This window comes from Patagioenas fasciata, chromosome 4 (genome assembly GCF_037038585.1).
Source record: "Patagioenas fasciata isolate bPatFas1 chromosome 4, bPatFas1.hap1, whole genome shotgun sequence".
Classification (NCBI taxonomy): Eukaryota; Metazoa; Chordata; class Aves; order Columbiformes; family Columbidae; genus Patagioenas; species Patagioenas fasciata.
In genome coordinates this window covers 25,743,119-25,768,397 of record NC_092523.1, presented here as the reverse complement: position 1 = coordinate 25,768,397, position 25,279 = coordinate 25,743,119, and the positions used below count along the sequence as shown (strand labels likewise).

Below are 25,279 nucleotides of genomic sequence, written 5' to 3'. Positions count from 1 at the left end.
GAGGCACTGGTGTGGCTTTGTGCCCCACTGTGCAGTAGCTCTCCAAACTACTGCTCTTGGTTGTTGTCCTTGGGACTGCTGTTGCTGAAGTAGGTTAAGTGTATCAGCTGTCTAGAAGAAACTGCTTTCTTCGCTGTAGGGTGGCTGCTGGCATGTGTTTTGAATTAAAATATGCTTAGGCATTTGGGTATATCTCTTTTTGTAAAGCTTCTGAATGCCTCTTTCAGTTCTTCTATCTCCCTGCTACTCCTGCCTCTTCTGAGCTCCAGCAGGGACAGCGTGGGTCTAGTCATCAAGTATGGGATGGATAGATGGTGTGTTTCTTGAGGATGCTGTAACCAAGGTTGGTGAGACAGTCAGGGAATCACTCATTAAGTGCAAAAAGAAGTTAGCTCAATACAATCAGTATCCTTCCCTATGGATATTTGTCTAAGCACAGATAAAAGTGCTTGTGGACCGAAGTTTAGTTTTGCTTCAGAACCTTAGTCAGCATGCAGCATTGTGAGTACACAGGAGATGCATTTTTAAGCTAGCATAATCAAGCAGAGAAGTAGTTTGAGTGCAAGAAGATGCCTCAGAGAAACTTCTCTGGTAAGAATGCAGTAAAGTGTACCACCTAAATGGTGAGTTGTTGTGGTTCTTTCAGGTGTGACTTGACATGTCCAAGGACTGAAGGAGGAAGTATTTGAGAGTGTAGCGGTGTGTTTTTCAGAAGATAGTGTAGTTGTCTCAGCAAAGCTCATGCTGGGAAGTTTCTAAGGGAGGGTTTGCTGTGAAGAGCATTCCAGGAGGCTTGGCTTGGAGGTGCAGAGGTGAACATGCTGCACTTTCGTTTGCAAGGAGCATGTCTCTGGCTGGTGTGTCTCATGGTGACCTTTGTGCTTTCTCCCTGTTTAAACTAGTTAGTTGCACTTGGTTTCCTTCAGTAATGTTGAAATTAACTGGATTTATGACATCAAGGGAGGAATATAAGCCACAGGTAGAAAACTTTCTGGTTTTGCTGTGTCTAACAAACTCTTACTTATTAATTTTATTGGACTGTGTAACGTTATGCTTTACTAGCCTGAAGTAAGCATTTTAACAAAACTGAGTGCTCACTCACTGGCTTCCATGTCCCACTGAAAGTCTGTGCTTTGCAAGTGCTTTCTGTTCCACAGAATTTCTGTTTTCTTTATTTTTTTTGGACGATTGCCTAGTGTTGCCATTTTGTGCTCCTGCCATGAAGTGGTGTGTTAAAACAGGATGGCTTTGTCTATGCTTAAGCACCACTGTTTTGAGGGAGGGAGCGGGTGGCTGGTGTTTACAGGCCCCCAGAGGAACCAGGCAAAATGATGCCTATTCATGGGGCCCTAGTAGTAAAATACACCTTCCCCAGTATTTCTCTGCTGTTTTACTTGGCTCTGCAAGTTGCCTGAGCCACACAGACCTCCTGACTCTCAGCTCTGAAAGACATTTTGGGTAGTTGAGGCTGGAGTGCCTCCACTGTCTTCCCTGTGGCTGCTGGCTGGGCATGGAGGTCCTGTGGTGTCGGGCCCTGACGAAGTCCTGTTTGTCCCATCGCAAGCATTCCTGAACCCAGGCTGACCCTGTGCTGATCAAGCTTTTGTGAAAGGAGCCTTGTGTCCCATGGTAGATAGGTTCAGCAAAAGATGAGTTTTGAAACTGAGTGGTCATTAGCTGTGACTGTAAGTAGCCACAGTGCAGTTGCCTTGGCTGTCTTCTGCTGCATCTGGCTTCTGGGCAATGGGAAGAGGACAAGGCAATGGAGGGCTCTTAATGTACTGCGTTCACTTTCCTTTAGATATTTTTGGGTTGTCTTGTTACCCAGTAGTCTTGTTGGAGTGCAGTAGTTCTCAAAGCCCTGTGCAGTTTCACTTGGGAATTGCGGATGTATAATAAAAGTCACAGCAGATGGGGGGAGGATTTCCTTTCTCCTTGATAAAAATAATCTTTGACTAAGGAGGAAAAATGATTCCCAGAAACTTAAATCTCTGCACTGGGCAAAAAATGGTGTGTTGGGAAGTGCTTGCTGCAGACTTGCTCGTGAGCCTCCCGGAGGGTAGGTGTGTGGTACCATCTCTGACAGCTGAAATGCTGCGAGGAGAGTAGCTGTTCATGGGACATGGGAGAGGAACATTCCATGGAAATCAGTTGTGACTGGCTGTGGATTAATTTCTCTGAGAGTTTTGGCAATTAGTCTTGGCTGTTTGGCACTAAAGATGAACTAACTGGTGTCTGGGGCTGGTGTCCTCTTTAGAAATGAAAACTAACAACAGGAGGGAACTGAGTACCTGAGATGACATACATTTCTGATAAAATGGATGTATTTTGTACATCATGAGAGGTGTAGATTTTTGTTTTGCTTTGCAGTTCTCCTTTTTAAAAAATTACCCTTTCTTGGAGCACTGGTTATTTATTTGCAAAACAGAGCAATTAGGTTGTCCTCCCTGATGTTTTATTATCCCTGAATTAGTCCAGAGGCACATATGTAGGAGGAAAACCCACAAAGGGGCAGTGTGGATTTGGGAGCTGGTGCTGCTTGCACTGGCTGTGTAGTGTTCACAGCAAGCAGAGGAAGGAGTGGGACCAGCCCAGCTGTAGGCTGCTCTGGAGGTATAGGGTGACTGCAGCACACTGTCCAACGCTCTTTCCATATTAATTGGTGGGGTTTAGTAATGAACAATGGTTCCTCCTGCGGTAACGGTACTGTGCTCCTGCAACAGGTACTGATTCTCGCAACATATCCGGTCCCTGATTCCTCATGAGTCAGAAGGAGAACAAAGTTGATCTTGTGTCCTCTGCCCAAGTTGTTTATTGGCAGGTAAGATGATGTAAGAGCAGAAATGAAATATTGGCAAGTTTTGACTGGTGGATAATGGATACCAGACTGGTTTTGTTACTAAGTCACATTAAACAGGGTAACTTCAATGAATGTACTGTTGCTGTGTTAGCGAAGACCTCCACCTCGAGGTAATCAGTAGACTCTGCTCTATTTAACTCAGTAATATGCTTGCTTATTGCTTCTTCCAACTTAAGAAAGAGCTGTGATTCTACTGTTTTGGACCGTGGGGAATGAAAATATTCAAAATATGAACTGTGGTCCTCTTACTTACCAGTTACCATAGAGATCTAAATAAAGAATGCTCTGCAAATATTGTAAATATAGCACTTAACTTTCACAGCTCTCACTTTCTTAAAAAGACATGCCCTTGTTCAGATTTCTGTAGTAACTGATCCATAAGGGCACACATTCTGAATAAAACTGCTGTAAAAGTGATGTATTTACACTGTCTGCCAGTATTCTCAGTATCAGAGAACTTTTAATGATTTTTTTTTAACGTTAGTTTGTTGAGACTGTCTGTGGTAAACGAGGTCAGTAAAAGCTGCCTTGCGTTCTTTGTGGGAGCTGCAAAGCGTTCAAGATTTTATAGATTATGAATGAGTCGCCTACAGAACTGTTCCTGTGATTCCAGTGAGAAACACGACCCAGTGACATGCGGAGCAGCCAGCTTAGCTGCAGCTAGAAATTCAGGAAACAACAAGATGTCTTGCCTGGAAATGTGCTGCTCTTCTGTGGACCGCTCAGGCTCTCCCCTGGTCTGATGTTCTCACTTGGCTCATTGCGTAGTCCAGAAATGGGGGGGTGGAGGTGAGCTGGCTGTTGGGTTGCGAAGTCAGTTTGTGACCTGCTATCCTTTTAGGAGTTGAGAGTTGTTGCAGAGTAAACCTGCTCCAAGTTTCTTCCGCTGGCCTTAGGAACACATATTGTGCATGTTTTATCTGGTGTGGGACCTGATGGTATTCTCACCACTTTTCATTGTTTTTGAAGGAATTAAGACTTTTTTTTAAAACAGTCACTGTGGTTTCATCGGTTTTCATCTGTTTTCTGTCACCTCATATAATGTAAATCACTTTCATATTCCATGGACTTTTTATTTTTGCCTAGGGCTGTCTGGCTGGCAGTAGTAACCTCCTTGCAGAAAGAGAGCTTAGCATGTAAGAATTTTAAATGATTTTCCATCTGGTGTTGGTTTTGGCTTGGTAACAGGAATAAAAATGTTTTGCATTTTTACAAAGTAGAGGATTTTTTTCTCCTGATAATTAAAATCTGAATCTAAAAAGCGAAATGGAAATTTACAGATTTCCAGAGCCAGGTCACTGAGCTGTGCTCTTAATCAGCATGCAGCTGAGGGAAACCAAAAACCATTTGCACCATGTGAGGGGTGGGCAAATTCGGGATTTTTATGGGCAAATCTGAGGTGGTGTGGCTTCTCAACAGCTCTCTGAGCAATGTAGCTGTACTCCTGAGATGCTGTGCTCTTAGAATCTTCTAAGTTAGCTCTACCAGCCATCTCTAGTTAATCCAAATACAGTCCCCATGTCTGTATCATATTCAGGTGTTAGAGTGGATAGTACTTCTGTGGATCTTGGCACTCCAATAGCTACTTATCAGCCTGGTGCAGGTTTGGAGAAAATGAGGCAGCAGTTCTGGAGGATGGGGAGGTTAATGCCACTTTCTTGAATTTTTTTGCCTAGGTGAGTTGGTTGGAACTCTTTGTCTGGGGGGCTCTGAGGCTTTTGCAGATGTCATTGGTTTTGCTGCATTTGTCCAGAAAATGCAGACACCTTTTTAATGAGTGGAATGATGTTGCCTGAGGATGGTCTTGGGAGGTCTGCTCTTGTTTCTCTGTGGCTGTGTTGTTATTTTGTGGGGTTGGTGCTCATCTGTTGCTGTCCCTCAGCTCTGTGCTGTGCAACTTGCAGAAATGGCCGTGGAGGGTTCTTCACCTTCGTTTCCCTGTGGTCTGACCAATGTGCCTGGCTCGGGGTGACTCTGTAGGGAAATGGGATTCCTTCCTGTGAAGGGTTGGTGCCTGAATGTGCCTCTCAAAGTGAGGAGGAATAATACAGATGTCATTTGCCATGGCTGACCCCTTTTCTTTTTGAGGTCAAAAGGATCAGGGGGATATATTTATTATTAACAGATATTTGATAATGTTTCAAGTTTTCTTTCTTGATGTCCTGCCAAAATAAAAACAGTTGTTTCAGTAGCACTTTTATGAGACTTCTGTGATAAGAAACTGATCTGAATGTAAAGTGGTTGTGTGGTTTTTTTTTCCTAAATGGATCTACAATTTTACTCTTTTTTTTTTTTTCTGTGTCCTGCTTTCTAAAAAGCCTATTCAGCAAATATGGCAACTATTATATCCGTTGACTATTGGCTGTATGTTTAGGTGCTTGCAAAAATAGTAGATGGTGGAGCTTTAGCTAAGCAATCCACTGCTTAGATCTATGCTAATATGGTGTTAGCATTTCTTTTTCTCCACTAAGTCATCAAAAATGAAGGCAGTTCTCACTAAGGCATATTATGATAAAGAAAGGTTTGATTTAGATGCAACTCTGCCAAGTAATTATTGTCTACTGCACTAATATAGGTGTAGCTTGAAATAAACTTAATTGCATTTGAAAGAATTTCAGTTGCAAGCCAGTTTTTGGTGTGTGGTGTTTTGTGGTGGTTTTTTTTTTTTTTTTTTTTTACTTTTGATGTTTTACTGTTTATGGCTATTGTTCTTTTTCTTTCTGTCCTCACAATAAAGAAATTTACAACATATTTCTTAGGTCAAGGGTTTTTCCGTGTTTCTCTCTTCTAAGACTGATTGACGAAACAGCATAAATTGCTAAACCAAAAGTCAGAAAATAAAGGTGAAAATTTTATGAGTTCCTGGCTTCTGACTTTGAGAGCAGGAACATTAATGCAGGATCTACCTGCAAAACTCATGAGCTGTGTCCAGGGAAATGCTTTAGCGTGGTGATGAATGGGGAGGTGGGGTTCTGCAGCTGTCAAGAGAAACAATGCTGCTTTTTTTTCTGTATTTGTTTACTTCTCAATGATTATCACCTGCAATGTCAAATTATATCATCAAACCTTGTAGCCCTGTGGTTTTATGAACTGCATGTAGGTGTGTCAGCCATTTGATTTTAAGCACTGCAGAAATAAAAACTTAACTGAATTGCTTCAGTTGTCATTGAAACAGAGAGGATGAGCGCATATGGGTACTAGATGTTTTCTAGGAGGGGTGTTCTTACAGAATCAAGAGCATCCTTTTAGCTAAATGGCTTTGACTAAAATGAAAATTAATATTACAGCGAAGCCAGTGAGTTACTGCTGGAATGGGCTGTCCTTACCTCATTTTTTCACACATTGTGTGATGTGGGCCTGCACCTTTGCTTCAGCTGTCTGGGGCTTTTTTATACCCATCCCTATTAAATACACTGCCTGGGTTCTTCCTACTCCCTCTGCCCCCTCCATGTTCTGCTGGGTTAATTCCCTGTGTAGGCTCCGTGCTCAATTAACCAGGTGCCAGAACAGGCCCAGGAGAGTTTGGAGGCGTGTAATGGGGTAAATGGGAATCCCACTGAACTGAAGCACTCTGGAAATCAAAGTTAAAGCATTTCTTGTGACGAGGAAGAAAGACCCATTGCAAAGAAGCAAAACTATTGCATAGTTCTGTAATTTCACAGGACACTGTGTCAAATTTTGAGTGTATTGGGTTTTATTTTTTCAGAAATATCACAAATTTCTTAGGATAGGGAAGCGATAAACTGTCAGGGCTCTTGAAAACTGGAATTACCCAAATTGAACACAGACATTGAAATGCAATGGTTATTTATCTCCATTCAGCTCTTCACAGTAGGTAAAAATACAGCTTTCTCCTCTTGAACCCTTAGTATCTTGCCGTTTATCACCATTGTTGCTGTTTCCAATCTGTGTTCCCAATCATCTGGTGATTGCGGGTGTGAATCGTCAGAGGTGCCCGTCTCCTGGGTTTCCTCACAGGTGTGCTGAGCAGGAGGCTGACCTCTGCACGCTCACAAGAAATAGTACTGTGAGAAATGGCCTCTTGCCTGCATAAAACCTGGCTTCTCCTCCAGAAGCAGAGTGGTTTCTGAGCCTTTTTTACTCACCCTGTTTGTCTTCCTCTGACGAAGTAAATATACACTAATTATCAGCTTGATTACATGGTGCGATTTCCTTGTTTATCTTAAATTGCAGCATTTCTGTGTCACTGCCAGCTTAAGGACCTTTGACACCTCTTTGGCCTTGAGTTTTGCAGACATCAGGTACATACTATGCTGCAGTAATCTGTCAGAACGTGCTGCAAGACATAAATGGACTTTGAGAATAAACATTTGTAATACTTCCCTAGCGTAAGCATCCGTGGTAAAAAGCTTTTGTGCTGTGGAAGACTGCTGCAGCTGGTATCAGATTTAAATCGGTCATTGTGTTTGACAGCTCTTCTGACAACCAGATCTCACAGTTGAGTACGCTGCAGCAGCATCATCTCTAGGGAGAGCTAAGATGTTGTATATGAGCTTGGGTCCCTCACTATGGAAGATTCATCCTTTTATGGAACTTTGCATAAGTATTAAATGCTTGGAAAAGCCTATATAAACAGATGCATTTTGGTAATATTTTTTAGTTGCCGTAGGTGGTGTTCTGTAAGGATCTGGTTATGCCCTGTAGGACACTGAGTATCATCTCCTGTAATTGCTAAGGAAAAATTGTGATTCATGATATTTTAACAATTGATCAGTCTTGAGCTTTTTTTGCTGTTTCTTGATCTAAAGCAAGAAGTCAACTTACTTTGCTGCATGTTTGCCCACAACTTAACCGTAGCCTAGCAAAATGGGTGAGGATCCAAACTACCCTGTATTGAGACATTTTGCTGTTGGAAGTTGCTTCTGTGGATTGCAGTGTTGATCACTAGTGAGCTGGTGCAGTAGTTACTCAAAAGACTAGCTCTGTTAGGAAAGAGAGCGCTCCTTACATGTCCCTGTCATGGGCTTGGATGTGTACATTATCCTGTAGCTTGTAAATTCTACAGTCTCAGGCTTAATATTGATCACAGTTGTATTCCACCAGAGCAACTAAATCGATTGCTTTAGAAGAAATGCTATTTCGTGGAGGATCATTTATAGACCCTTGGGTTTTCTGCAGCTGAAGATTAATCCTACAGTTAGCTTTGTGTTTCACTTAGATGTGGGTATTTATTACCTGTTTAATCATATCCCTCTGATGGTTAAACTGATACAGTAGATTTTTCTTGTTATTAGCTAGCCTAAATTGCTGCTTTATTTATCATGTGAAACAAAAAATCTTTGTATGGCTTTTTTGGTGGTGGTGTTTTTGTTGTAAAGTGCCTTACCTGTATCTAAAAGGAAGGAAACCATAAGAGCACAATGTAACAGTACGGCTTAGGTTTACTGATAATGTGTACTTGCATATTATCTTTGGTCAGTGGCTCAGGAGTTATTTTGGAGACTTTCAGCAAGCCTCTCATGTCCTGGAAATCAGGAGTTAAGAATATCAGAAGATGTATGACTCTAAACAGCAAGTTACATTATAGCAGTAGGTGACAGTAGGCCCTTCACTCATCTTGCCTGCCTCGTGTGGGCAGGTTTGGCTGAATTCCTGAAGATCCGTCTTATCTTGCAGGAGCTTTGGTGTAAGAATAGTTAGTCTGAGTCTCCTCTGACTGTTGAAATAATTTTGTTTGTGAGTAATTGGTGACTTTGGTTTTGTATGGCTCTGATCCTGTCTCATTTATCACTTTCTAGTAGCTTGCCATGTTCCCTGATTTGGAAATCATGGAGAGGAGAACTCCTCTGACTCAGTGTTTTGTGCACAGGATATACCTAAATGGAGGGTCTCTAAGCAGTGTCAAAATGAGTTATCGATACACATGTAAATGATTTTACAGTTTATCTCGTCCAGTTTTGTTTTGTTTTGATGCACCTGTCAAGAAGCCACAGGTACTACTTATGGTGTTTTTGGGTTTTAGTAGATTTGTAAACCATCCTATGGTGGTCTCAAGCAATTTGTACAAGGCCTTAGCATTAAATAAAATCCTTGATCTTCCAGTCTCTGAGCTGTTACTCTGTGTTTAGCCTCAGCTATGATTTTTCATTAGCTTAATACTTAAAGTAATATTGTATGTGATGCTTGTTCAGCTAATACATTATAAAAAAAAAATACAGTTGCCTCTAAGTGCTAGGTAAATTGTAGCTAACTAACAGGAATACTCACATAGCTGCATGGGTGCAGATATTTACCTTTTACGGTACTTGAGAGGGTGATTCAGCCCAGGGAAATCTGAGGTTTATTGGCATTTCAAGTGTGCTCTCTTACTGTGCAAATAAAGGAAACATTATCCTTGCCTAAACCTCATCTCTGAAGAAGAGATGGAGGCTTGAGAAACAAGTTGTAAGTTCAAAAGAAGAATCTGATATTTTAGCACTATCAGGTGAAATAAAATCTCTTGTTTCAAACCTCTGCATTATCTCTCATTTTTTTCTAACTGTAATAACTGTTCTTATGTTTCATTACCTCCAGTAATCACAATCACTTCTTTCTTTTTTGTGTAAAACTTGATTGCCACCTTTCCTCTGAACTGGGCCTTGTTGTATCTGTACACAGGTGAACAAGCTACATTCTGTGTCATGGGGAAGGTCTGCAGTAAAAAGGTGTGTGTGTGATTTCTTTATACTTGGTTTCTAGCTGTTATTTTATTTAGTAGAATTTAGAGAAAGCTTTGCTTGTGTAATAGGCAAATTGGAAGAAAAGTGTTTTCAACAGTTATTTTTAGAGGAACTCACTGTAAATCTGCAAAAGCAGTACAGTATTTTAAACTTCTGTAGTGCCTTGTACCTTCATCAGGAGAAGATAGGCTTTGTCTAAGTTGGGTTAAATTATACCATTAGTCACGTTGCATCAGAAAATTTACATTAATTTCAAAGCAACAGTTGTACTTTTCTAGTGAAAAATTGTAAACAGAATTTTTAGTCACTGTTTAAAACCAAACCTTTCCTCACAGCTAAAGAGAAAACGCAGTGCATGTTTGGAAAAAACAGACTGCTGTACTATGTATTTAGAGACCGATGTCCTCTGTTGCAGTGTGATGTGTAGATTAAACCATAAGAACTAAGTTTTTGAAGCAGTTGGTTAGACTATCTGCAGTATAAGCACAGTTTGGCTCGTAACTTGTTGGATGGTACTGGAGTTCCAAAGGGGCAGAAGGCACCTGGGGCAGCTGCCACAGCCTGGGCTGCTGGAGAGACCTCGTGACACCTCAGCCCAGCAGGCCTCTGTGGTTGTATTGGGTTTGCACAGCAAGGTTTTGGTAGCAGGGACTATGGGATGGCTTCTGAGAGAAGCTGCCAGAAGCTTCCCCTGTGTCTGATAAAAACAGTGCTAGCTGGCTGCAAGGTGGACCTGCCGATGGCTGAGGGTGAGCCCATCAGTGATGGTGTAACATAGGTTTAAAAAGTGCAACACCAGCAGCAGTCAGAAGAGAGTAATGAGACTATGTGAGAGACACCTCTGCACACACCAAGGTCAGTGAAGGAGGAGGGCAGGAGGTGTTCCAGGCACCGGAGCAGATGTTCCTCTGCAGCCTGAGGTGCAGACCATGGTGAGGCTGGCTGTCCCCTGGCAGCCCATGGAGGTCCATGGTGGACTGAGACCCGCCTGCAGCCTGGGGAGGACCCCACACCAGAGCAGGTGGATGTGACCAGAGGAGTCTGTGACCCCATGGGAAGCCCATGCTGGAGCAGATTTCTGACAGGAGCTGTGGCTCCATAAATAAGAGCCCATACTGGAGCAGATTTGCTGCCAGGACTCATGACCCTGTGTGGGACTCACACTGCAGCAGTCTGTTCCTGAAGGTCTGCACCCTGTGAAAGGGACCCACGCTGGATCAGTTTGTGAAGAATTGCAGCCCATGGGAAGGACTCACGTTGGAGAAGTTAATGGAGGAATGTTTCCCATGGGAGTGACCCCACACTGGAGCAGGGGAAGCGTGTGAGGAGTCCTTCCCTGGAGGAGGAAGGAGCAGCAGAGGCAATGTGTCATGAACTGACCGCAGCCCCCAGTCCCCATCCCCCTGAACCTCTGGTGGGGAGGAGGCAGAGAAAATAGTGAGTGAAGTTGAGCCTGGGAAGAAGGGAAGAGTGAGGGGAAGGTGTGTAGGATCAGAGTTTATTTTTCATTACCTTACTCTGATTTGATTTGTAATATATTAAACTAGTTTTCTAGGTCAATTCTGTTTTGCCCATGACAGTAACTGGTGAGCAATCTGTTCCTGTCCTTATCTTGACCCATGAGCCTTTTGTTATATTTTCTTTCCCCTGTCCAGCTGATGAGGGGAGTGATAGAGCAGCTTTGGTGGGCACCTGGTGTCCAACCAGGGTCAACCTGCTACAGTGACCTGGCTTCGATAAAACACATGCTAATTTGAAGGAAAAAAGGATTGTCATTGCCTTTGACAGGTATTTAATCAGCAGTCTTTTTATCCATTTTAATGTCAGCACTGATCTGTCCCAAATTAGTCAACTGGGGAGATGAGCTGGGGTTACTTTTTTACCGGATAGCCTCTCTTTTTTTTTTTTTTTTTGAGAAGCATAAGCAATTAAAATAAAATCATCAGGACCTACATGGCAGAATTTAAATTACTTTAAAGTATTCTTTACCAAGAGGGAATTGGATGTGGCCCTGGTGAGGAAATGCTGTCCCCAGTCTGGAATTGTTGGTGTCCATTGTACCTGAGATGGGGGAATGTGCCAGATGACTTGGGTAACATTTATTTCCTCTCCTGGGGTCAGTTTTATTTAAACCATCATAGTAGAAGTATTTGCTTGGCTTATACAAAGCACAGCCACTTCTTTTCCTGGCTGTCAGGATTCACAAAAATAACCTGGTTACGTTTTTTGGGGGGCTTCATAGGATTTTTGAAAGTCTTGTGAAAAAGATATCAAGTCTTTGTGGGTTTTTAAATGTTCTCCTCTTCCTTATTGCCAATTTCTTATACAGAAGTTGGTCGGGAAGCTGCTACTGCTTTTGGTCTGTCAGCCCTCTGGAAGTGCCTCTTGGGGTTGTGTGGCCAATCTTTGTTAGGTGTGAGGTGGACCACACTGTTACCTGCTAATGCAGTACTGTAGTCAAATAACTTGCTGTCACCGTAACCCAACTACTCCATGCCATTAAGTTTGAAAGCTCTGGTTTTGCTGACTTTCTAGCCACATTGGGGTAGTGTTAAATTTAAACATAAATCTTTATGTGCCTGTACAGTGAGCAACTCAGAAGGCTGTAGTTCATAATCTAGTGGTCCATTGCTAATATCTTCCGCAGTGTGCATTTTGCATACAAGTATCTCTAAATTGGATTTTTATCTTCTAGAGTAGTAGCACATTTAGTATGGCGAGTTTTTTAAAGTATTATGAATTTTTTGCTGATTTGATATGGTGATTTTGCAAAATGGTAAGCAGCAAAGTTTGTCTCCTAGGAATGCTTGCTGGCTGGCAGTAACTGGGTTTAAGCACTAACTGTTCATAATTTTTTTGTAGTAACTAGAAATAGAGTTGATTTTTTTATTTCTTTTAGTAGACTTTCTTTAGGTGAGTTCGAAAGGTCTGTGATAAAGTACAAACAGAAACAGGAAAGATAATCAGTAATAAATACCTCAGGAGGTCAGATGCTGACTGGCGTGAAAGCACTTAGAATTTTGAGCTGTGCTCTCAGGTCAGGTTTTTAAACACATACCTGCCGTGGCATGTTATATGGAAGATGTGTGGTGGTTTAAAAAATTTTTTGCTAGAAAAAAAAGGTTTGCTAGAGAACTGGCCAAATGTATACATAGTTGAAATGTGTTAATTATGGAAACAGTGCAGAATCCTAGCCCCACTGATTTCACTGGGAACAGGTTTTGTCTGCTAATTACTGCTATGAACAAAGTTTTCCCCTCACACCAAAGCATTCTCCAGTGATTTAAGACCACAGTTAAATTACTGTGACTGAAAGTATCTTTGCCAGTGGCGCTGTCTGTCTCCCTTAGGGGAGGGATGCAGAATGCTTCTCTGGTTTCTATTACATTTTCTCAATTTAAGCTGCTTTTGAACTGTCGTGTTGGTGCTTTCTCAAGCTTTATATTTACTCTAATACTATCGTAACTATCGCATAAACTGTATGACTTGCTGGAGCACTGGCATCTCTTTGTCAGGCAAATATTCCTCTGACCAGGTATCCAGTGTGCAGGAAGTCTCAGGATGTTTCTGTAAGTGAAACCCTATTGTTGCTTGTTGCACTCTGCCTCATGTGTCTGCTGAAGCTCACAGGGCTTCTGGGTATTGCCCAGCCTGGCTGATGTTTCTTACAAAAGGCATCTCTTTAAAAATGCTTGTTACTGTGGGCAGCATGCATCAGTTACTTGTAGATTATTTTGGGGGGCTTTTGCTTGATTGATGTTGGGTTCACCCTTCCTATCCTTTCCTAGGTGGCAAGGAGTGAGCAGGGCTGTCCTGCATCAACTCCTGCACCCTCCTTCTGGACTTCAGAGAAGAAGGAGAACCTATTTGTGTGTGCTCTGTGCTGAAATTAGATCCATCTCCCATCTTAAACTTATATGAACCCATGTGTGGATCTCTGTAAGCTTCAGCTATGACCCCAGTGGAGTTTCTGTTTGTGGTTTTGTTTGTTTGTTTTGCGTATTTTGTGTGTGTGTTTTGTTTGTTTGTTTGTGGGTTTTTTTGTTTTTGTTTGGGTTTTTTGTTTGTTTTTGTTCTCCTTGAAAGCACAGATTGGTCAGGATAAGAGTCAAGCACACTGGTGAGGTTGTGTGTCATCTGAGTCATTAGTGCTGGTGGTGCTTCTGGCCTGCAGCGTGTGCCAGATGGGACATCCTTCAACGAAGCTTAAAGGCGTGGTCAAATATTATGGGCATGGTTTCATATCATTTTGAACTACTTTGAAATTAACATTTTAAAAGCGGTTGCTGAGAACTACTGTTAAAGGGTGTCTGTTCATCTTCTTAAGTCATTAGTACACACCTTTTCCTCCTCCCTGGCACCCTTGTGGCCCCTCCCATCCCAGCTGATCAGTTTGAGGACCCATCTGAAAACCAGCCCCTCAAAGAACATGCATCCTTGTGACAGTGTTGCTGTGATGAGGTGGCTGAGCCAGTCTAAAGCCCAACTGCTGCTGAAAGGGCCAGTTGGCTTAAATCAGTGTGGATGTAAAACTGTACTGTTACATGGAGGATTTCAGCCTGCCGGCTGTGGAACAGCAACTTTGACTTTCTGCAGCTGAATGTACATGAAATGATTCTGTAAGCAGAGATGAGCACTGCATGTTTGTACTCAGAGTTTAACCTGTTTGAGTTCAGGACTCTGTATTCCATTTAAGTTCTGCATGCATGAAGTTAAGGACAGTTCCAGCTCTTGTTTATGCATATTTCAAGTTTATACTGTGCTTAATAGAAATACTAAATTTGACTGTTGCTTTTGACTATGTAAATAAGTTGCTTTTAAATGAAGACTCAGAGTTGGCTGGCCTTGCAGGCATCTATAATGTGTGCCTGTGTCCATCCACACGCGTACTTACACGTATGTAGATACGCACAGGCACTTATATCTTTGACAGGAAATCTTAGAGCCACTGATTCTCCCCCAGTAGCTCTGAGCACAGCAAGCTTCCCAGGTAAACTGGAAGCAATGGGAATTCTTCCTAATGGCTTCCGTAGACTTCAGCTGAAGTTGTAGGTGCTTCCTTCTCACAGTGCTTTCTAGCAACTCCTGACCCTGTTGAGGTTGTGGAGGCTCTGGTAGACAGTTTTAATGTTTTGAGAACTGGGGATCCTACTTCAGCCACGTGTGTTCAACCTTGAGCCTTGGAGTGACTGCTCAGTGATTATTTATTTATTTAGTTTTTTCCAGGAGCTGTAACTCTTCACTTGTACTCTAACAGGTTCTGAGACCTCTTGGAGGTGGCATGCCTGAGAAAAATACTTGTAAGCTCCAAAAGAGTTTTGAATTTTGTTTTTGAGTTGTGACAGAGACTGCAGTCTAGTTCTGTGAAAATAATGGTGTTGTGCTTGGACCCCAGCTGGCAACTGAGCATCACGCAGCCCCTCACTCACACCTCCCAAGTGGGGTGGGCAAGAGAATTGGAAAGGTAGAAGTGGGGAAACTTGTAAGTTGAGATAAAAAACAGCTTAATAGCTAAAGCAAAAGCTGCACACACAAGGAAAGCAAATCAAGGCATTCATTCGCTACTTGCCATGGGCAAGCAGGTGCTCAGGCATTTCCAGGGAAGCTGGGCTCCATCATGTGTAATGGTTACTTGGGAAGAAAAATAAAACGTGACTTCCTTCTTCTTTCTGCTTGTATATGCTCAGAATGACTTCAAATGGTATGGCATATCCCTTTGATCAGTTGGAGTCAGCTCTCCTGGCTGTGTCCCCTCCCAGCTTCTTGTGCACCCCCAGCTTACTCGCTGGTGGGGTGGTGTGAGGAGCAGAAAAGGCCTTGACACCGTGTAAGTGCTACTCAGCAATAACTAAAATATCCCTTTGTGATCAACGCTGTTTCCAGCACAAATCCAAACACAGCCTAATACTATAATAGCTACTATGAAGAAAGTTATCTCTACCCCAGTGAAAACCAGCACAGGTGGCTAAATTCTCATTGACTTACTGGAGGCTTTCTGAAGACTTTTCCATCAGTATTTCAGCTCATTGTTTTCTATCTATTGCATGCTTTATTTCTTGTTGTAGAGCACCACACCTTCTTTTTCATTTTTAACTTCACAATACCTTGCATCTTTTGTCACACTTTTGCTGGAGAATATCAATACTGAGAAAGTTCCAGAACTTTCCTGTCCAAGCCAGCATCTCTCTGCAGCTTCCAGTCATTACCAGTACTCATTTAAGAAGCTATCAAGCCCTCCTGTCACTAGCTAGAGGTTTGGGTTTTTTTTTAATCTTTTTTTTTTCTTTAATCTCTATTGATTAACTTGACTGTTTTAAGTAAATTTGACTGCCTTTGGCTACTTTACTGACCCTAGATTCCTGGAGTACCTCCAAGCAAAATGCTCAACATAGCTGTCATTCTTGGTACAGCATGAGTGGGCCTGTTGGGAATTCAGGAGTGCTAGGACAAAGCACTGCAGTGCGTATCCAGGGCAATCTTTTATATGGCAAAGAAAAAAAAAAGTCTTATTCTGTGTTAAATTCAGTTTGGGTGCACAACATTGAGAGATGAGGTTGCTCTTGCTGTGATTATGTGTGATGCCCCTTGGTCTCCTACTGGCATGGATGGTTCTGCATGGATTGGAAAAAAATCAGTGTACTATGAGAACAAATTCAGTGTAGTTCTCTGGAATTGAGGCCTTAGTTATAATGAAGGGGTGGCAGGAGGTTTTAATTCATAGCCAGAAATTATAGGGACGTAAGTGAGCTGAGGTGAGAGAATGTTATTAAGGTGAATTTTCTTGCTTCCTTTTGGAGCATCTACTAATAGCTGCTGTCAGGTCTGTTCTGAGATGGTGTTTCCTGTGTTTTAATGGAAGTGGTTATAGCAATGTACAGGTTATTTTACTGAATACTTGGTAACAATGCAGCAACATAATAATTTCTGTAGCTTGACTTTTTGGTATTGACATAAAGTGTAAATATAACCATTAGGCAGTGTAATTAAGTATATGTGACATCCTGTAGGAAAATTTCCTTCCAATTCAAGAAGAAAGTCATTTATAAATTTTCTGATTTAATGCAGGGATAGCTGCCTCTTGTGTATATGTGTATGAGCTTATTTAAAAAACAAACAAAACCAAAATGGCCACAAAACCAAAGAACAAAACCACAAAGCAAACCCTAAACCAAAAACAGAACAAAAAGAGCCATAACGCTTGCTAATGAACATCTAGGTCTTAAAACATGACGAATGGAGAACTTAGAACCTAAAAGAGCATATTTTGGGCACAGCAATATAGTTATTAATTAATCTGCACCCTTATTTTTGTTATTTTGTTAAATAAAACACTTATTATCTCATTCTTTTGAAAGAACTTCCTAATCAAGCTCCTTTTGGAAGAACTTCTTAATCAAGGACCAAGGACCAAGGATCAATAAATTAAATAAATTGTCAGGGTTTTTCAATTTAAGAATTTGCTTGTGTTGCAGGATATAATATTCTTAAGTTTAAGGGAATAAACTTTTGAAGCCTGTAGGATGATTAAGGAAAGCTCTGTATAATGTAAGGCCAAGATGCTGTCAATGCTGTTCTGGAGTCAAGTGTCATCCAAGGAACAACGGGAAGTCATTGATCCAGGTGGGAAGCAAATATATGACACAGGAGTAACATCTCTGGCATATGGGCACAAAACTTCTTGCCATCTGACAGCCACCCGTAGAGTTTGCTCTTTAGGTTGTGGGTCTGGTGACATTTCTGTAGCTGATGATTTTGTATCTTCTGTCTTCCTGATTTGTCTTCTGTGGAAAGCATATTTTTTTCCTGTTGTTGCTAGGGTAGTTAGTCACTGTTTTCTCAGGAGAAAATGCAGGATCTTTTCTACCAGTGGCTTCAAGTTGGTTTAAAATATATACTAAAAGTATAGGGATTAGGTGAGAAGTTTTAGCCTTAGGGCAGATTTTATGACACAGTGGGAGTATAGTTGTTTTTTGACAATGATCAGAAAATTAATCCTTTTTATCAGGCTACCGCACCATTAATCTCCCTATCAGAGGTGGGGTACTGAGAAAATACTGCACAGCACTAGAACTGCAGTGTTAAGCAAAAAAAAAAAAACAAAACTAAATATCCGTCTCTCTGTGAGAATTGTGAGACCGCAGCTGCTGTATCTTTTATCCACTTTGCTTCCTTAAGAGATCAGCCTTAGATGGTGAGTCAGCTAGCCAGCATGATTAATAAAGGAATAAGCTAAATAAAGATTTTTTTCTATTAACCAGCGGCTGTTCTGAGCGAGATATAGTCCAAGTACTCACTGACCCTGTGCTGTTAAAAAAAGAAAAGAAAAAAGGAAAAAAAAAAAGCCACCCTGAAACCCCCTCCTAAACCAACTAACCAAAAAAACCCAACAAAACAAAACAAGCCCACACAACACCCCCCCAACCAACAAACCAACAAACAACAAAACAAAGCTACACAAAATTCCCCCACCAGATTAAAAACAAAACACCTCCCCCCAAAAATTTTGTATTTGAGGTGATAGAAGTGGGATAGGTCTGACATTACTTCTAATAGTGGTTCTGCATTAATTCTACTAAGCACGTCTGTAATGATCTGTTCCAAACCTTTCCTAGGCTTACATAAGATCTTTTACTGTGGGGGAAAAAATGTGCTGCAATGGTTTTTTAACTTTATTCTACCCTTCTTCCCCCTTCCCTGACCCACAATGACAGAGGCTTGTAAGGTAGAGGGGATGATCCCATTTTACAGCTAAACAGATACTGTGCAAATTATTTTGAATATGTTGTCCCGGTGTGCAGAATCAGTATGATTTCTGGTAGTGCACGTTCCCTATGTTAAAGGTTCTTCATTGTCTTTTAGCTAGCTTTGAAACCAAAATTATGAGGACTTGCAACTGTATCATTAAAATTTATTATGACAAACTGGAGGGCGTCGGGTACCGAGGATGCTCTAAGATGGAGGAAACACCCTGTTGTGTGCAGCATAAGCTGGAAAGTACTGGAGAATATCAGGAGAGGTTAGGGAGAATTACACAGTGATAACAGTACTTAGAGTAGGAGTGAGTAGCTGAAGTCAGTTACTGGGAGAGTTTGTACTTAGAGCACAGGTGATAATGCCTTTTTAAAAAGGAGCTGACTTGCAAATTCAGATTTCACTTCAGTTTTGCAGTGGGCTTTAATAACCTGACTTCATTTAGGCTGGGTTACAAGCTAAGGCCGGTGTGGCTCCATTTTAATTTATCTTGGTTTAGCTAATGCTTTGTGAAATGATTTTTGTAATGGCGGGAAAGTACATCTCTTGGCAAAAGTAAACAGAGGACTACCTTGTTGGGAAAACGGTGTGTCTGGTTTGTGGAACTCTTGAGTTGAGCAGATGATTTTAACGTAATCTTGTGAGAGGATGTATTGCATTTCTGTTTGTGTCCCTATTTCTTCTGCAGCGATTCATCCTGTTTTGCTGGGTTTGACCTGTTAATGTATGTGCAGGACAGGAGGTGGAGAGAGAATAACTGAAACGCGGTGCTTGTGCCCTGGAGGGGAGAGGATGACTTAAGCTAAAAATGCTGCCTCCATATCCCATGGGTGTGATATGTGGGAGAGCGACTGGGTGTCCTGCATTATTCATTGCCACTGGCTTCTGCTGTGACGAGGGTGTTTATCACATGAATAGTAGTGCTGTGGGTTGCTGCAGGAAAGGTGTGTGTGACCTGAATACTCATCACCCACAGGGCTTTTTCCAAGTGACAGATAAAATCTGATCTGAAGTATGGAATGTCTGCTAAGAAGTCAAATCGTTTGGAGATGTTTTTCTCTCAGACAGCTTGTGGATGAACATCTTTACTTGCTTCTAACTCTCGTGGTTGGTCTCTGTCACATGTATGAATTCCCAGACTTAAAATTTGGTGCCTGTGTAAAAAGTAAGTTTAATTTTTAACATGTATTTGGAAAATTCCTCACCTGGCTAAGTTGTACCCCATTGTGCTAAGAATAAGATTTTTTTTTTTGAGAGAGAAATTCCAGGCTACTTTGTTTTCAAGTATTGATTCAAGTTTCTCTTTCTAGTTTTAATTTTTTTAAATTCTTTTAAACTCAGCTGCTTGAGCATTTTCAAAGCACACTTGTTTTGCTGCTGAAATGCTAACAACAAATTGTGTGTTGGGCTTTTGTGAGTTCTAAGCTTTGCTCATCCCTCCTGATGCAACAGAAAATATGGCTTGATTGCCATCCACTGGGGGGAAAACATGCTGCAGTGGTATTTGGTCTGTGCTTGAAGAGTTGCTGTTGAACAATACATTTCCCTATGTCAATCATGCTGTGATTTGGCATAATAACCTAGGAACCCAGGAACCTAGCCCAGATGTTTGCTCAGACAGTTGTGTAATGGAAGCTACTTCTCTGGTTCGTGTTATGAGTTGTGATAGCAGCGATGCTGAAAGCTGGAGGGAAGGGATGGGTTTGGGGACAGAAAGGGGGACACAAGGCTGGGTTGTGCTGTTGGGGATGCTCAGGGCAGTGCTCAGGGTGTTTCCACGCTCTCCTCCTCTTCCATTGGCTTTCGTGCCTTAGCTGTATGTGTGCTGAGACCAAGCACCGGAAGAGCATCGGTCTTTCTGGAACAGGTCCTTGCCCTGGCTGGCTGGTTCACCCTTAGGAAGCGAAATTACTCATCAGTGGAAATATCAGCTGCCTCAGGCTACAAGGACAGGGTGTTTCCATAACTGTTCTTATTGGTAGGGTATTATGATTTATGAGTAAGTATAGAAGCAGAACATTAATCAAAGAGGGTTTTTTGGATTGCACAGTCTGACAGGACCAGGTGATCTGTAGCCAGTGCTGTGCAGTGGTACATGTCAACCTCTCCAAGGCTGAAGAGGAATTCTGCTTCAGTGTCAACCCGGTGCTTTGCTCTCTTCTGCTTCAGTGCCTGTGCAGCATGGCTTGGTGAGCAGGAACACTTGAGAAAAGCAGTAAGTTATGCAGCTGAAGGACCAAAATAGCACCCTGGGGTTTGGGAGCTGTCACTGGCAATGTGGAGGTCTGTGTATATGATTTGGAGACAATGGTAGGGAGGATTTGCTAAAATGAAAACACAGATTTGGTCCAGAGTAGCCTGAAAGGAAAGTTTCTTGGCTCTCCTCCCTGCACCCCATTCTGTGCAAAACTTTAACAGGAAGAACAGAACCCACCTGAACATCTTCCGGTATCCACTTTGGACAATCTTAATAAAAGACATCACTAAGGCATCACTAAAATGAAGAAGACAGACTTGGGTATCATGCATAAATATCAAGACTTTCCTACCTCACAGTCTCTTCTGTAGTGACCCTGCAATCAGTGAGCATTGTGGGGCTGATGCCCATGTTCCTTTTTGAGCCAGGAGGACCTGACCCATCTGCTGCCCTTTCCAGGAAGGTGTCCAGAATATGCCTTTTAACCTGGAAGGGGAAGAGTGGGGCCCCTCCTGTGAATTGTGGATAACCAAAGCTCTTTGGCTTTGTTAATAAATAAAACAGTGCCATGTGCATTTCAGTGTTTTAGTCATTAATTGTGAGAGAAATGCTTCTTCCTGACCTTCAAAAACTTGGGAAGGTAGAATACCATCTAAGTTGAAGCTATTTTCCTTTTGGCCCTCTAGGGCAGTAAGTGAATTGATGTCTAAGATGCTTCCTTCTGTGGATTTGGCAAAAACTGCTGTCAAAGAAGGTAAGATGCAGACGAAGAAGGGTAGATGCTAAAAATGTCATGGAATTCTTGAGGTGGCAGTGGCAGCCTTCTCTTCCCCCCCCCCCCCCCCCCCCATTTTTAATCAGTCTTTTACCCGTCATTGTGTTATGAGAGTCCTCCACATCTGTCAGATGGCAGTGCCACTTGTTAATCCACCTGGCAGGTCTTTTTGTGTGGTTGGTTGGTTGTTGTGGGTTTTTTGTGCGGTGTTTTTGTTTGATTGTTTGGGTTTTTGGTATGTTTTTCTTTGTTCTTGTTTTGGATTTTTTTGGTAAGAAAATAGTCATTTGTTCTTTTGATTTCGTGTGGTGTGTATTTTTTTTTTTCCTTTAAAATTATTTCCCAAGTAAACCCCCTAGAAATGCCACAACAAAACTCAGCTCTTCCTTCTCTCCTTTCAAAAAACAAACTCCAGCAGCCTGGGTTCTTGGGGCCATTGCATGAGGCTCACCAGGAGGCTGGCTGATGGAGTGGAGATAGGACATCACCAGTCTCTTTCTAGAAGAAAAGAGAAAAATTTGTCCCTAAAATAGATGATCACGCTGTACTTACTAATTATTAATGTTATGCTGGACTGCTTCTTTCTTCTATTTTTAAATTGAAGGAAGAGGTGGAAATTTTAATGGAGAGAAAGGTGGGGTCCTGTAATTCCTGTTTCAAAGACGATTAAAGGCAGAGTCCCCAGTCTGATAATGTCAATGCAGTATGCCCGCACATCTGTGCGTGCCAAGAGAAAACTGCAGAATGAAAACTCTCACCAGTTTCATACTGACATCACTTCACTCATCCCTATATGATGAATACTCTGCATGTGTAATATCCTCAGCCTCGTGCATAGATTCACAACTGTGCTTCCATTCTAAAAGCACAGGAATCGAGAATTCTTTAGTTATTTTCCCAGAGCAACTGAATCCCTGCCAGATTGCGTGTTACTGATTTTACACCCTTCCACGCTGCCCAACACAGGCAGGTTTGCAGGCTGTGAGCAGTATATAGCCATTACTACAAGGCGTACAGGAGGAGTGCTTCAGAGTGATGTAATCCTGAAAGTTTCTATTCCCTGATGCAAATAGTTGGGTTTACAAAACAAGATTTCTGTTGCTCTCCTTGGAGAGCCGTGCCAGCCCCAAGCCCAGGCTGGCTGCTTTCTGCTGGGACCGTTGGAGATGCATCTGCCAAGCAGGGAATGGGGAAGAGTTGGTGAATATTTTTATTTTTTGGTGTCAGTTTTTCGATGGAGTGGATTTAAATCCGAGTATCAGTCTCTGTCTCTCTATCAGGTAAATGTTTCTCTGTTTTGAGAGATCTACAAAAGTAAGTTTTGTTCTAGCTTCTCAACGAGGGCGATAACTCAGTACTTTAATGCTGGCTGGTTTCTATTTGGTTTTATTATTTCTACTAACTGAATTTCTGTGATGTGCCCAAGATTATGTTCATGCTGACACCTGTAAGATCACTAGTTTCAGAGGCTGGCTGAGGACTGAATTGCAGATCTGCGTCCCATGGAAATGCAAATACCCAGGAATATCTAATCCCATCATAGCGTATGTTGTGGTTGCCCATCTTCACAAAAGAAGGAAATACGGGCTGTTTAATTCTTTTAATCTTGGTCTTAATATCACCTCAACCAGACAGTTGTTTATTTCATTAATTGTAACAGTATGTTCCTACTTTGGCATGTGTGGGCGTTTAGCATTTGCGAATTCTTATTCAAATAAGGGTATCGGTGCCTGTATGCTATCTGCCTTCCAGTTTACTGGTTTTTCATAAAGTCCTAAATGAATTATTCCAGTTTGCATAGGTCTGAGAGACTGGACTTGCTGCACTGTTGGCTGACTAAGCTTTTCTTTGAAATACTAAGATTTATAAACATGAAAAAATCCTCTCCTCCTCCCTGAGTTGTTGTTTTCAAGTCTGCCAATTTTCAAAGCAGGCAATGTGGTGTGAATGTGGGTGGAGAGAAGGACATGTTCATCAGGACACGGAGAAAAGGGAAGGACACTCAGGGTGGGGGAGAGATAATCCACTGGGAAATTAAAAATGCTGGGTGTGCAGCAGCACAATTTCAGGAATTTATGTCAACAGTGTTAATATCCCTTTGGATCTGAGCTCAGCTGTCTCTTGCTGAAACTTTGTTTTGCAATTTCCTATTGACTGTTTTGTTGGGGAGCTTGGTCATTCCTACCTTCGAGAGCTGTATTTTGTATTTCAGGCTTTCCTCTAAACCCAGAACTGGTGGCTGACCCTGTCTTAGTTTGGATCAAAAAATTCTCTTGTTCCAGAAGTAAAATGATTTTTGAGCTGATATCTACTTTTTATTTAATTAAGCACTGTTCTGTTACACTATGCTTAACCTAAAGCAAATTAGGTTTCATATGTAGGATAAGGAGAGTTAATGCCCATGCCAGCACAGATGGATGCATGTTTGCTTATCTCTGAAAGACACTCCTTAAAATTATTTGGAAAAAGTCTAGCAGGTGTGCCCAGTCTGTGGAAAAGATTGGGGTCTCAGCACTTACCCTAAAAAGTTCTGTTAATATAAAACCTGTGAATTTCAGACAGAAGAAAATCACTAGGTTCTTGGCTTTACTGGTATGAGATGTTAACATGTGCTTTCTTTCTTTTTTTTTTTCCCTTGAACATTGAAATCTTATAATGTGATACAGAAGTCCACAACTGTGCCTGCTAAATTGGGTTAGAATATTACTTGAATGAGCATTTTTGTGTTTTCTTCCTGCTCCCTTGAAGAGTGTTTTAAAAGTGCAATTTCATTATCAAAATAAAAATTAGTAATTTTCTTAATTTCTTCAAAAAGCTTTATAAAAAGGTTTATAAAAGGGTCCATTTCCAAGTTTCCAAATGAGAATTATGATTTTTTTTAACAAGAACACTTTTGTCTCTCTTAAATTATCTGTTCTGTTTCAGTACCTTCTAGGATTCGTAGTTCTGGAATCCTATTAGAACACGGACAGAAAAAAGAAATCTCTCTTCAAAACAAAATATAATTTGGCTTGATTTAGCCTGGCTTTTGTTTTAACAAATATATATGTATATATATTTAAAGCTCTACAGCAGATGAGATTTGCATCTTGGGTCTTTGCATATTTATTTTCTCTGGATGGAAGAACAAATATAAAGTTGAATAATACCTTGGATCCTAGAGCATCTTTTGACTGACAGATCTGCTGCCACTGGTGGAGAATCTTTTGATGGGGAGATAATCTCACTTCTGTCACCATGTGGCAGCAATCTCAGTATATTTTTCGTTACCAAACCCTGTAGCGTTAATGTAATAATTTACCAGAGGGCAAAATGGTTGGGGACTGACTGTGATGCAGCATATGGACTTCGCAAAAATAAAGTTTATACTTAATGTCTAGTGAACACAAGCATATTTGCAAAGATGATTTTTCACTTTATTTTCTAAATTAGATCAGGAACATGCTGTTTAGTGAGGACTTTTTGCTGCTTTTTTTCCTGCCTTGGAGGCTCATCTGTATAATTTTCTTTGTAATATTTGGTGTTTGTGCATGGAGAAGACAGCAGGTCAGTAATGCCGCACAGAGTGATGATTTAAAGCATGCTTTGCAGCGTGACTCTTGCATACCCAAGCTGTCGCAGTCCGACAGCAGCTTGGGCACCTGCCCTGTTTGGGAAGATCCCTGCACTGATTTTACTTCTCCTGCAAGCATGTTGCTGAATGCAGCTGGTTTTTGAGGATTTAAACTGAAGGTGGCTGCTTGAGCTACTCAGTCACTTTTGCTACTGGTCTGGTTCCCAGGCTCCCACTGCCTTGCTGACTCGGAGCGTGGCCGCCTGGGTTTCTTCTGGTAACCTGCAGCTTTGCAAGCTCAGTAGTTTTCATAAACGAAAACTCTACAATGGGACTTGTTTCTGTTTTGCAGCTTTCCTGATTTCTGCAACAACCGGAGGGGGTGCTGGTGCCCAGGACTGCAGGACTTGGTGCTCTGGTACGGGCTTCCCACCCACGAGCTGGGGAGAGTAAGTAACGTACT

The 25,279-nt window shown here is 41.7% G+C and overlaps 1 protein-coding gene across 15 annotated transcripts in view; it reads left to right on the top strand.

Moving 5' to 3' along the window:
* APBB2 (amyloid beta precursor protein binding family B member 2) overlaps positions 1-25,279 on the top strand; it is a 177,137-nt gene that overhangs the window by 31,231 nt on the left and 120,627 nt on the right. For 13 of the 15 annotated variants that reach the window (XM_065837829.2, XM_065837831.2, XM_071807414.1 and 10 more), the window contains one exon: positions 25,169-25,265. The exons of the other annotated variants lie outside the window; for them this stretch is intronic. The gene's annotated coding sequence lies outside the window, so the exon portion shown is untranslated. The remainder of the gene's footprint in view (positions 1-25,168; positions 25,266-25,279) is intronic. 15 annotated transcript variants of the gene reach the window in all.